Consider the following 14,226-nt stretch of genomic DNA (forward strand, 5'->3'; position numbering starts at 1 on the left):
TATAAATAAATTTGATTTTAAAAAAGATACACAGTGACAGAAAAACTTCAGTAAGAACTCACTTTTTAATACAACTACTTGAGATTTCGATGCATTTTAAAATAGTTAATAAAAATACATTGGAATCCATATAAATATTAAAATTTTCATACTCCTTTTGCTTTTAGAAATTTAAAATGAACGTATGATAAAATTTAATAAATAAGCATGGTTAAAAAATATTATTTTAGAGCAATTCTTTTTTTGTACAGTGCGTTAAAAAATACCAACCTCCATGAATAACTTTTGATCTAATGATCGGATCTAGGCATTCTAGGAATCAATCTTAACTATTCAAAGTTTAACCTCAAATATGCTAATAAGTGCAGATGATATTTTAAATTAGGAAATCAGACACAAAAGCGTACTTTCTCTAAATAAACATACTTTTCTTTGACGAATTCAAATTTCGGATACCCTTAATATAGGGGGCAGCCACAATCGTGGAAATAGGGTCCCAATAGTTTAGTTAGGAGATCGTTCCATAGTTTGGACCACTAAAAGTTAATTTTACTTGAATTGAAAATTTTTGGCACAGTATTATAAAATACGTTTATCCGAAGATAATGCCACAAATAACTTTTAGTATTATTATTTTTTATTAGTTTACTTTATAATGGTCGAAAGCATTTTGAATTGCAAGGTATATAATTTTTTGCATCATTTCAAAGAATACAATTTTACAAGGCAAAATACAAAAATTTATCAAAATCGGTTTAGTAGTTAAAAAGTTAGATATTTAAAGTCAGATATTTATTTTCTTGTAAATATTTATACCGCAAGTATAAATGTTTAAAAATTTGGAATTCACTATTGTAATGAATTTTAAAACTACGATTATAAAGTAGTGTAACTGAAAAATTTGACCAATTGACACATTTCAAACTTTAAGTAGGGATAATAAATTTTATCGTTTTGCGGTATGAAAAACAGAAGAGGAAAGAGCGTCATGTTATATGTTCCGTCACAATAAGAGATCCGGAAGAGCAGAAGCAAGTAAGTTCGATCCTACAAAACAAACATGTTGCGAAGTGCAGGTTTAAGTCTGTCGTGGCTAAAAGTCCTCTCGTAGATTGCGATGTGGAAGTTTGAAGAGAGGGATATCAGCTCAAGCACTGTCCTCGTTCTCTGACCTGGTCAAAATTGCGCGGTCTTCTGATCATGGGCATTATTAGAAGAGCCTTAGAGAACAGGACTAGGTGATAGGCTGTCCATTTCGGCGATGTGTGGTCTTTGGGTAACAGAACGTTGTGTCTCATTGTTACCCCAGAAGGAACTTGAATAGAATAGTTGTGATGAATAGACTTCTTGATTAGCATCAATTTACAATGATTTACAAAAGCAGGTGTGCAGCAGCTTCTAAAAGCTTTTAAAGGAGTACATAAATTTAAAAGGAGTTCATCTTTTCGACACACATTTTAAGATATAAACTTTTGGATATGGGTCATTTAATGGCATGTTTCGGTGTATTAATCGTATAAACCAATGCCCCTTTCCCCATTTCCATTTGATTATACATGCCTGTCTAAAAAATAACAATAGGTTCTGCGCCACCTTTTATAATGATATATTAAGCGTGAAAATATGATCTAACTCCATCTTTGCTTATTTAGAGATATGTAACGTTAAAGTCTATATGATGCGCGTATTGTTTCATATTTTAATGTCATAACGGGGGTAATGTTTTCATATCTGGACATCATAATGGATATAAACTTTTTCATATCTTTATGTTAGAAGCAGTATATTGTTCTTCACATCTTCATGATTTTATCATTTTCATAACTTAATGTCATTATGAGAATATTTCTTCATACCTTTACATCCTAATGATGTCACAACGATTGTGTTGCTTTTCATATACTATTGTATTTATTGTGCCATTCGTTCGGCTTTAGAAATACTACGGAAGTGTACAAGTTCCAAATTTAGCTATACACTGCTAAATTTTTTATTCTAAAATTACAGCAAAGTAACCAGCAGAAAATTGTCCATCCATTTAACCGTAAGTTTTACGGTGAAAAACATTTTTTATCTCTACAATTTGTATGTTTAAAAAGCCATGAATACAAAACGATACAGTCTGACCATTTACTACTAGCATGGTTCTGAAACCGTTAAAAATAAATTTAAATTCACCTTGACATTAGAGATAATTTAGTAGCTATATTGTGCTGCCATCTATGCGTGAATGAGAGTATTGTATTCTAATAGTCCAGGGTAACAAATTGGGGAGTGCAAGACACTGGAAGCTCTTCTTGCGTTGAAGGAAATGGAGGGAATATTATGGTGTCCACTCTGGGACTCGAACACTATTCTGTCGGCCCTCTCTTGGATATAATATCTGCCCATCTGCAAGGAACTAAGGGGTTTCACTAGGTGAGCATAGTTGGTGCGATAAAGGTTTGGCTGTTTAACCGTATTAGGTGAAAATAGTTAATAAACGATTCTCACAGTTAATAGTTTGAATACCATCATATTTATGTTTATTTGACCGTTTTGTTTGACTATGGTAAAATAACAATTAAATAAATTGTTATTTAACCATTTTTTCCTAGAAATTTCTAATAGGGTAGAGGACATGCGTAATAATGGATGCCTGACTGCATTTTTGTAATAAGTGGGATTTGATCAAACTTCTAAAAAAAATCTTTATGCATAGTAAGAACTGCAAAATAATTTTTTAAACCAATCTTTAATTATGTTTCTATACTTTACTACATTATTACTGTCGGAATAGCCTGGTCGATAGGGCGCTGGGTTCATGTCCGAGAGTTCGTCGCTTCGAACCCCGCCGGCCGAAGACTCCCCGTGTAGTAAAGTGACTGATGCACGTTAAATTTGTCAATTCGCGAAAGTACTCCATGTTCCCATAACAAATCAATACCTCTGGGGGTACTGGATTCGAGATTCCCTGATTCAGGTCAAAATTACGATCTGTGGATGAATGAAGGGATGGATGAATGGGTGCGACGTATGGTGTGGCAGAAGTCGAATTCTTGGCCATAGATGGGCGCCGCTGAAAAACAAGAAAAGCACACTCTGCCTTAAATTTGCTTGGTTTCACCAAGCAGGCTTGCCCGTGTGGCAAGTGACATTAGAAACAACAACAACATTATTACTATGAATTCAGAAATAACGTATTTAAGCATTTTGAAGGAAGTGTTATTGTTACCAAACACTTTTTGACACGTTTTATATACACTTTCCCCTTGTATATTTTTGCTCAATTTTGAGAAACCATTTTTTACAGTGCATATTTGCTTTTTTTGGAGCATCCCTTAGAATGAATGTTTATAAAAGCTACACATAATTAACATTAATAAATATGTTTTAGTATACACTTGCTTTTTTGGAGAGTCTTTTAAAACAAGTCTTTCAAAATCATAAATAATTAAAATTAATAGAAATATTTTAGTAAATACATGCCTTTCTCAGAGCATCTTTTAGAGTGAAAGTTTATCATAATTACACATACTTATTCACAATTAACATTAAGGAATGTGTTTAGTATGAGCTCGATCTTTTTGGAGCGTCTCTAAGAATGGATATTTATACCAGACTTCACCACATGGGAGTAGTTAGCATCAAAATCTTTATTTATTTATTTGTTTAAAAGACTCAACAATCATAATACATGATTTTACAATTAGCATAATTACATAAATAATAAAAAATATAATCGCTGAAACTTTCATTGAAACTTAAACCAGTTTTACGATAATTCATTAAAAAATTGTGGGAAATCCCTCGTAAATACGACGTTTGTAATACGTAGTAATTTGGACGTTTTATTTCACATTTAATAATTTTTACATATTTAATGATGCTTTAAAATTTCCAGATTTATCTCACTGGAAATAATGCTTTAATTATTTCAAAACTTAAAAAAAAAATATTTGGGCCATAGAAACGTAACCACTGTAATGGATTAGGTGAAAGTGTCTATATCAAAATAGACGAATCGAATAAGTAAAAGTTTTGAATCGGGAAAAGACCGAAATATCAACCGGTTCGAAATGGTAATGAGACCGAAACAGTGGGTTCGAAATATCAGGTCCGAAACGGTGAAACAGAAACAACGGATCCAAAACCGTTTAAAAACAGCCAGCTGAAGTAAAAAAAAATATGCACACTTACAAAATCCTGAATAAAATTGTGCTAAATTTTATGAAAAGCGTAAATAAAAGAACTCTTCGCCTTAATTCAAAGTATAAATCGGTTGTTTTTAAAAATTTCATTTGTTTCATAAAACATACACATTTTAAAAAAGCTGCCCCTTTAATTTTACCTCTCAAAACATGTTTTTCAGTGCGAACAAAACTGTTTTGTGACTGAATAATTTAATGCACTGTGTTTTTTTAAGGTTGTTATTTTTAATGTGCCTCAGGCAGTATACTTCCTAAATAAAATAAAATTGTTATTGATATTATCAGAGGATGCAAAGTATTTCTTCAAATAACAAGGCGAAAGTCGATTTAATCCCCTTATGCTGATTTAACTTTTTTTCACACTATGTATAAAAGTCACAAAATATTAGAGGATCAAAATAAATTGCCAGAAGCAATGCAGCTCGGGGCTTGAATCTTGTATTGCTCAGGATATGTAAAAATTCCGATTGGGCATGTACTTTTTACCCTTACTTGCTGATCAGGCATATAAATACTTAATCAGAAATACTCATGTTCAGCGGTTCTCAATTTTCTTTTTCCTGTGGAACCCTAAATGATCGACCTTCTTTTGATGAAACCACGAGACTTAATAAATAAATTTCATTAGCAATTGCGAATGAGCAGCGATGGCTCAGGGGATAGAGAGTTCGCCTTTCAATGAGGTGAACCGGGTTTGAATCCCAGCGGCGGCTGGTCGATACGAATTCCACATCAGGCTAGCACCGACCACACTGCTGACGTGAAATATCATCAGTGGTAGACGGATCATCGGCTAGAGTCCCCTTGCCGTCAGACTAACGGTGGGAGGTCCTGGTGGTTTTCCTGTTCATGTAACGCAAATGCTGGTTAGTTCCATCAAAAAGTCCTCCACGAAGGCAAATTTCTCCCAATCCAGGAGCTCCCTTGTCTTCTGGATTGGGTTCAAAATTACAAGGCTTTGTAGGTGAACATTAGTAGTCGTAAACCCAAGAAATTGGGTCGGCTGTTCAATGACGTTTATAAAATAAAATATTAAAAAAAATTGTGTATATATTAATTAACGAATAAACTAATTATTTTAAGAATATGTAATGGTCTAAATTTTATTAATTATATTGAAAATATTTAGTGAATAAATGAAAGAAATTTTTTTCATCGTATCGTTTTATTAATATTAATCTGAAAATTGCGTTTTATGTCAAATAGTTGGATTCACAGGTAGGGAATGGCATCTAGTTTAGTTCTTAATTTGATTTAGTGTATATATAAACTGAAAATGAATGAACTGAAACGAAAATAAAGACATAAAATGAGGAAAATAAACATTGAGAATAGTTATCAGAGAAATACACTTCTTCATCGGCAGAATTTGGTTATTTTTCAATGCGAAATGACAATAGAATTTTTCCTCAAATGCACATCCTTTTTATAATTCATTCCATATATAGCTACTAGAAAACACAGTGCTTGGAAATTTTTTCATTGTAAGCATTTCAATTAAATAATTTCATAAAAATAACGGAAATTTTCATAAAAATACTGATTATCAATTGTATATTGAAAAAAATAATAATTTTAGGCTTTGAAAATTATAACTAGATAAAAAAATTCTTATCTCTCGAAACCCCTGTGATTCTTTCGCGGTACCCCAGGGCTCCGGGAAAGGCCATTTGGGAACCGCTGTTCCAGTTTACAAATTCATTGCTCCGTCAAATATTGACTATAAATAAAAATGTATTGATTATTTTTTTTCTTTCACCATATCATTTCCTCTCTTTTCTTATAGAAAACGAAGCAACACAAAAAGTTTACCCAAAGTGTTGAGTACAAAATAAATAAATAAATAAATGGTTACGTTAAATTTCAATTGTGAAAGCAAGCATAAATTATGCTTTAATTTAGACATTGGCTGGATAGCTGATTATTTAAAAGTATTATTTGTTTAAATTTCGTCCCTGCTTGACTTCTCTTTAACTGTTTTGCTTTGTCTTTCTGGTAAATGAAGAGGGTTATGAGGTAATAAGTTTCTTTAAAAATGTCTAAATTAAAACATAAATTATGCTTTAATTTAGAAATTGTCAGGATAGCTGAATATTTAAAAGTATTATTTGTTTAAATTTCGTCCTTGCTTGACTTTTCTTTAACTGTTTTGTTTTGTCTTTCTAGTGAATGAAGAGGGCTATGAGGTAGTAGGATTTTTTAAATGAATAATTACATTCATATGCTTTCATCAATATACATTCGAAAAATATGCATGGTCTGTAAAAATTTTAATTCGGACATGTATTTTATAAGGCATGTGAAATATTTTATCATTTTCGAGCCCTCATGCATTTTATAAAACGGGAAAGAACAGCGATAATGTAAGGCAAAATATATCGTTCCTCCCTTTAATTTGTGAATCTTTAATAGTTGTTTTTTTAAATGCACAATTATAATTATTTTGTTTCTTAAAATTTTTCTATTGCATGTTATTTATTTCAATTTCTTATAAAAATTTTAATTTCTTTACAAGGAATAAACTTTGATTTCAATTCTTGAGATTTTACACTAGAACGCGTTTCAAATGAGTTTAATTTAGTAGCGAGCATAGTTTACAGAGCAAATCATATAAGATTGCATAACAATCTGCGGGGTTGGGGAGCGTCAACGAGCAGGGGGAGGAGCCCACTTGTACATTAAAAATCACATTGAACACAGAGATCTTAGAAGAAAGGGGATGATCGATCTTAGACATCAAACATGATCTTAAAAATCAAAAACCAGATCTAAAGTTTAAAGACAAACGTATTATTTTATTTAATGAAAAACATCTTCTTAAAAATATTTGAGGATTTTTGCCATAATTTATCCTATTTTTAATTCTAACAATTTATTGAAAATGTTATAAATCTCTACTCATTTATTCTCACAATTTCTTATTTCAATTATAGTTTGATTTGAAAAAAATAAAAGTTGTCAGACTTTTTCTAAATACAAAATAAATTATTCTTAGAGATTCTGTAAAGCTTTTATTTCGGTCTACTTGAAATAGATTCCATAATTAGAACGGGAGATCTGCCAACAAATAAACCAGTCTTCCGCACCACTTCCCTCAATCAATTTGTTTCTGTTGAAGTGTAAGCAATTGATTGAAGCTTCGATACGTTCGATCTTTAGTGACTCGGTCTTGTAAAAGATCATGAACTAAGACCTCATTCTAGAATAGGAATAGTTTTATTGATAGATTGAGTATTACTGAACATTTCATGACTGAATTTTACATTTAAAAATAAAAATTACACTGTAAAAAATTCGTGAGAAAATTTCTGTAAAACGTACCGAAACGTTGGGTGCATCATTCGTAAAATTTATTTTTATCGTAAAATATTAGACCTTAATTTATATAGTAATATTTATTTAAGAGTTATTAAGTGACTTTACAGTGATAATTAATATAAAAATTAAGGTATATCAGATTTTTTGTTCCGTAGCATTTTCCTGTAAAAGTGGATTTTTTCGGTAAAATCTGCTCACTGATTGCCTATAGTTTTTACCGTAATTCGATCCAGAATTTTTAGCAGTATACAAGTACTTCCAAGCTTCTCACTAAAATAACTATAAAAACACCCACGTCATATTTAATTATCAACGTATATTATCTTATTTAAAATTTTCTAAAAACGTATTTTGTACTCAAAATACTTTACAAAGTTTGTAAAGATTTCAACAAAAGTTTTCAAATCATTTATTAACTTAACGGTAAAAATTGATTTTACTGTTAAAAGTCCTTTCACCCTGAGTATCAATACCGTCTGAACGGGGGTTCAAGAAACACAGTATACACTAAAATATTTCTTCCATTCCCTGCAACACATGAGGAGGATTAGCGTCATGTATCCCTCAATTTGAGACTCTGGACTATCAGAATATGATACTCTCAGTCACGCATAGGTGGCAGTACCATAAAGCTGATTAAGATGGAAAAGTTTAATAATCCCCATTTCTTACGATAATGAAACAACCAGCAGATATACTAATTACACCACATTCAACCATCCATTTTTTAAAACACAACTCTACCACTAACTAATTCCAATGTCCATAATTTAACGAAAAGCCTAGCCATGATAGTTGTAAATGTTCAAAATATCATTTTGTTTCGTATTCATTGTTTTTTCAACCATGCCTGGAATTTTGCAGTAATTTTAGAAGGAAAATTCTAACAGCTCAGAGACAAAATTAAATAATTATGATCCTTCCTTCCAACTCTGATGCTCCAAAACTTTTATCTTATATATATTACTTTTCTGGTATAAAAGACAAACGGATTTAATATAATTATCATTTTCTGTCTAAAACCATTAAAAGATGAGAACTTTAAAAAGCTATACATTCGATGTTTTCCTGAAGGTTCTCTATATATCTTTCCAAAATAGGATAAATATTAGCTATATCATATACATTTTAATAAAACCAAACATCATTTTTAAAATTATAATTAACTTTATGCTAATTTCGCATTAAAATGCGCTTTTGATACATTTAATTAAAATCGAACCCTTTCAAAGTTTATAGTATTTGCATTTAATTACGTTAATTCAGTTTACATTCATTTTTTGAGTTACTCTTATTTTTAATTTGTTTTGTGTTGTGATTTTTCTCATTCAGCATAAATAAGCTGCTATGTATATAGAAGATTGAATTCTCAAAATAATCTAGTATATTTAAATATGCAAATTAAAATAAAATGCGTCGGAAAATGAATATTCATTTGCAAAAATATCTATGCATTATCAAAATAATTTCTCATTAAAATAAGAACAGAACTAACCTTGTATATTTTCATCTAGCGTTGTTGATCACAAAATTGCTAGATTGTTTACTTCCCAATGAGAGAGAAAAAATAATAATAACCAAATAACACAGAATGTTAATATATTAAATTTTGAAGAAAGTACCGCTCGTTCTTTTCTTTACTCAGCAAGAATAATTTAGTTAAAAAAAAGTTGACAAATAAAGCTCCGTACCTCGCGAAATAAAAATAAAATAAACTCTTTACTTCATTTGTGAAAACCGAAAATAAGTAATTTTTCGTTTTGTAGTTTAAATATTCATGACGTATTTAATTTCCGTCTCAATTCTTTTTTGTTATATTTATTTGTCATGATTGCTACGCTTTCTACTTTTAATTTTTGACAAGTATTTGTTATTTTTATCTTTCATACTTATTTTTTAATTATTTGAATGAAAAGTTGAAATTGATTTGGACAGTTTAAAAAAATTCAGGAACATCATTTTAACAAAATGTGGCAACTATAGGAAGCTGATTATAACAAATAATACAAATATCCAGTCAACAGTATGTAAGTAACGTCATTAATTTCCATCTCTAATCATTTTTGGAATTCTTGGATTTACAATTTAGTGTTTTATGTTTGCATTTTTCCGTTTTTTAAATTGTTTAAATAAATTGTATTTATTCCGTATAAAAGTAATTATAACATAATTTATATACTTCAATCTTGAAATTTTACTCTTTCATCATGCTTACGTACAGTGCGCAAGAAATAAATGAACTACCATGAATAACTTTTGATTTAATTATCTAATCTTCACTTTCTTGGACTCAATCTTAATGATTTGAGGAGGTGAGCTTAAATCAGCTAATTAACTAGTGCAGACGATATTTTAAGTTACGAAATTAGACATAAAAATCTACTTTCTTTGCATAAACGTATCTTTTTACCGACGGATTCGGATTCTGACCCCCGGAATGAAGGGGATAGTTGAAATATGATCCCAATAGTTAGTCCCAAAAAGTTTAGCCCACAATTATAAAATTTGCTTATCCAAAGATAACTCCATGCAAGAAATAACTTTAAGTAATTATTTATTTATTTATTATATTATTATTTATTTATTATTATTATTTTTTTATTATTATTATTATTTATTTATTATTTATTTATTATTATTATTATTATTTATTTATTATTATTTATTTATTTATTATTATTATTATTATTTATTATTATTATTATTATTTATTTATTATTATTATTATTATTTATTTATTATTATTATTATTTATTCATTTATTATTATTATTATTATTTATTTATTATTATTATTATTTATATTATTTATATTTTATTATTTTATTTAATGAAAGTCGATACAATTTTGAATAGTAAGGTATGTAAGATAAGTAGAACTCCGACCCACCCCAGGGGGGTATACGGACATCAAAAGTTAAATTATTACAAAAAATACTTAAAGTAAAAACTTAAAATACTGTAAAATTTTGCCAAATGACAGTGGTGGTTAACAGTTACGAGTGAATTAAGTAAAAAACATGCTTTAAAAGCAATGAAAGCTAAAAGCGTCGGTGTAAATGTCAAGAATTAAAATGACTATAATAATGAGGAAATAAGAGATGAAAATAAAATCCGAAAACCAAAACTCAATGAGAGCTAAAAGTCCTAAGTGTAAAGTCTAAAAGTAAAAGTCTGCATAGAAGTCGATGAAGTCTAAAAGTACAAGCAGTTAAGCATGGCATTGTGTCTGATTTCGGAATTTCATCATCTGCACTATTTTATTTCATTGTTAGAATTTTCCTTCTGAAATTACGGTAAAACAACATGCTTAAGAAACCGTGATTACAAAGCTATACGGTTTTGTAACCATTCATAACTAGCGTGATTTTTAAACCATAAAAATGAAACTTTAATTTATATTGGAGTTCTGTGGGTGCAGTGCCATTTATGCATGAACAATAGTTTCTTAATCTAATTGTCTAGGGTCCTCAATTGAAGTGTGTGGGACGCTGGAAACATACAATAGAAGTGTGCGAGACACATGTATTGAGGAAAGCATGAAGGAAATATTGTGCTATCAACGTTGGGATTCGAACCCCTGTTTAGCCGGTCATGACATTGACCGATTAGCCCTCTCAGCTACAGTATGCGCCCAGCTGCACGGAACAAAATATCATATGGTGGGCCAGTTGGCATGGATAGAATTTTGGCTGTTAAACTGTATTAGGTAAAAGTCAATCAATAAATGTTTTTTTTCACACTTAACAGTTTGAATATCACCTTTTACTGTTATTTGACTGTTTTTGTTTAATATGGCAAAATAACATTTAAATAAATTGCAGTTTAGCCATGTTTACCTAGAAATTTCTAACAGTGTAGCATATTCGGAGCCATCCCCTCGAATCATTTAAATTGAGTTCATAGCGCAAAGGTAAGATCATTATATCAAAAGTTATTCATGGTGGTCTATTTATTTTTTTGCGCGCTGAAAATTTGTTTTTATTATAAATTAAATTTATATAATTAACTAATTAAATTTATGTAATTAAACTAATTTATCTATAAATTACTAGATAGATTATATATATTTTGTTATACTTTTACTTATTGCATCTTTATCAAAAAGTAATTAAATTATTCAAGTTCTTAAAGCGTTTAAGTAAATGAACATTTTACTTACATTTAAACCCCTGCATTATCTCTCAAGAGCAAATTTAGTTAAATTTTCTTATAAAATGAGGTTGTTTTTGAATGAAACCTGTAATGAAAGATATAAGTTTTTCTTTTTCTTTCTTATTTTCAATTTAAATTTTCTTTTTCACTATTATTGCGTTTTATTATCACTTCGAGGGAGCCAGAGTGCGGCAAAAAAAAAAAAAAAAAATTCGAGATGGCTATCGCAACATAAAATAGCAGTTAACTATGTTCTCTTTAATTTGTATGCTTATTTCTTTTTGTCTGTCACTTTAATTATAAAATATTTTATAACATATTGCTTAAATAACGCATTGCTTCTTGGCATTTTTATAATATCAAACAAAAGATCTGTTATTTTAGAATAGTTTAAGCAGGAAAAACGGCAGTGTGAAACAGTTCGTCTGTTCAGAACACAATCGCTTGGCGAGATTGTTTGGTGTTCTGAACACAAGATTGGTTGGTGTTCTGAACACAAGATTGGTTGGTGTTCTGAACACAATCGTACGATCGCGAAATTAAACTTATTTATTAATTAAAGATTACTTTTGTTGTTGTTATTGAGAGAGTGCGTTTCTTCTTGTCTTCCAGTGGTGCCATCTATGGCCAAGAATTCGACTTTTGCCATGTCACAGCCCGTTTATAGACGAACCCATTCATATATCCATTCATCCATCCACATATCGTAATTCTAACCTGAACAAGAGGACGACCAATCTCCAATTCAGTACCCCCAGAGATATGACTTGCTATGGGCACATGGAAGACTTTGTGACTCGACAGATTTAACGTGTAACAGTCACCATTTTCTACACGTGGAGTTTTCGGCCGGCGGGGATCGAAATAAAGACCTCATGAATATGAGCCCAACGCCCTATCAACCAGGCTATTCCGGCCTCTTAAAATAGACATATTATTATTTGTTATATTTTGTTAATTTACTTATTTTTAATAAAGTTACATTAAAAATTGCTTGCCCGAGTGTTTTTTGTCGTACACTATAATGTTGTTTTAGATAGATTTTGCAATGCCAGTTTTTTTTTATCTTCTTTCTCATTATATATGTGAAATTGTATTGGATTTCAAGTATTTTTATTCAATACATCCCACCGTTTATAAACGGGTTTTGAACTAGTAATTATTTAACTTAAATAATTAATATAAATACGTTTCTATTAATTATTTAAGCTAAATTTTTCCTTAATATCCTACTGAAATATGTTTTGATTTTTTGCATTTGATTTTTTTATAACAATCAACATTATGGTTTTTAAGTTTCCTCCAAATATAAGAAAGGTATTAAATTTTTAAGTAAGAAACTCAAAAAATTCTTTTCCCTTTTTCACCTTATAACAAACTGTTTTATTTATATTTGCTAACAAAAAAGCATTTAATGAAATTACTTTTCGTGTTAGAATATATTTCTAATTTTTTAAAAACAATATTCTAAACACAATAATTATTTGTGTAGATATAAACTTTTAAGTACAACAACCGGCATAACTTTATCAACTGTTCTAAATTAGCTGTGATAATTTCAACTCATTGAGTTAACTCAGTTATAGCTACTTCACTTTCACGATTCTGCGTAGCAGTAAGTTAGAGCATTTAGCTATTACGTAATTGCACAACAAGCTTACCACTGCAACAGCGTAATATAGTAAGATCTATTTAAAGCAAATAATGTATCAAATCCAGCCCTAAGCTTACATTATTTAGAGTTGTATGGAAATAAGTGATGTTCTTGTATTATATTAAAATAAGATGGCGGCAGAGGTTCAATTAAATATACAATATATGTAAGCAAAAATAATTTTAAAAAATGATTTGTTAAGTGGAAAAATTATTAATTATATTAATATTGCTGAGTTATTTTGTAAGAAATTTTGGTACAAATTGAAATTAATCTACCAAATATGCTTCAATCGTAATACGGGAAAAGTTGAACAATATTAGGGAATAAACCTAACCATTTTGAACTTGAGTGTGTGATAATATGGTTAAGCTTGAATGGAAAAATGGTTCAACTCCATATACGTAAACCATGATTTGCCACTAAAGATAAGGTTCAAAACTTTCATTTTTCTGAGAGTGCATTATTATTTTCCAAAGAAATTATTTAACTATTTTAAGTTAAAACATATTTTAATCCAAATCGTTCTAAAGTACTTCAAAATCGTTTAATTCCTGCCTACTAAGATAATTAGAGGTTTTCAATTTTTTTAATTGTAACCCTAAATCTGATTTGTAACCCAAGGATCTTGTTTGAAAATTACTTTTTTTCTTACAATTAAATATGTCTTATCGGGAAACAATCAAAACTTAATTTTTATAAGAGAAAAACTAGACTGTAAAGATGTGGGTACTTAAAAATAATTATATTTAGCCATTGGCGTTGGAATATTCTAGTAAAAAACGCTCTACTTTTTTCAAATATTTTAAAGATAAAATTAGTATTGTTTGCTAGCTGATAGCTCTATTTAAGCAAATCAAGAATTTAATTCCCGTTCTTTTGTATTTAATTTGGTGTTTTTATTCGTTAT

Source organism: Parasteatoda tepidariorum, chromosome 10 (assembly GCF_982258835.1).
Source record: "Parasteatoda tepidariorum strain Cologne lab strain chromosome 10, Ptep-v5.0, whole genome shotgun sequence".
Taxonomy (NCBI): domain Eukaryota; kingdom Metazoa; phylum Arthropoda; class Arachnida; order Araneae; family Theridiidae; genus Parasteatoda; species Parasteatoda tepidariorum.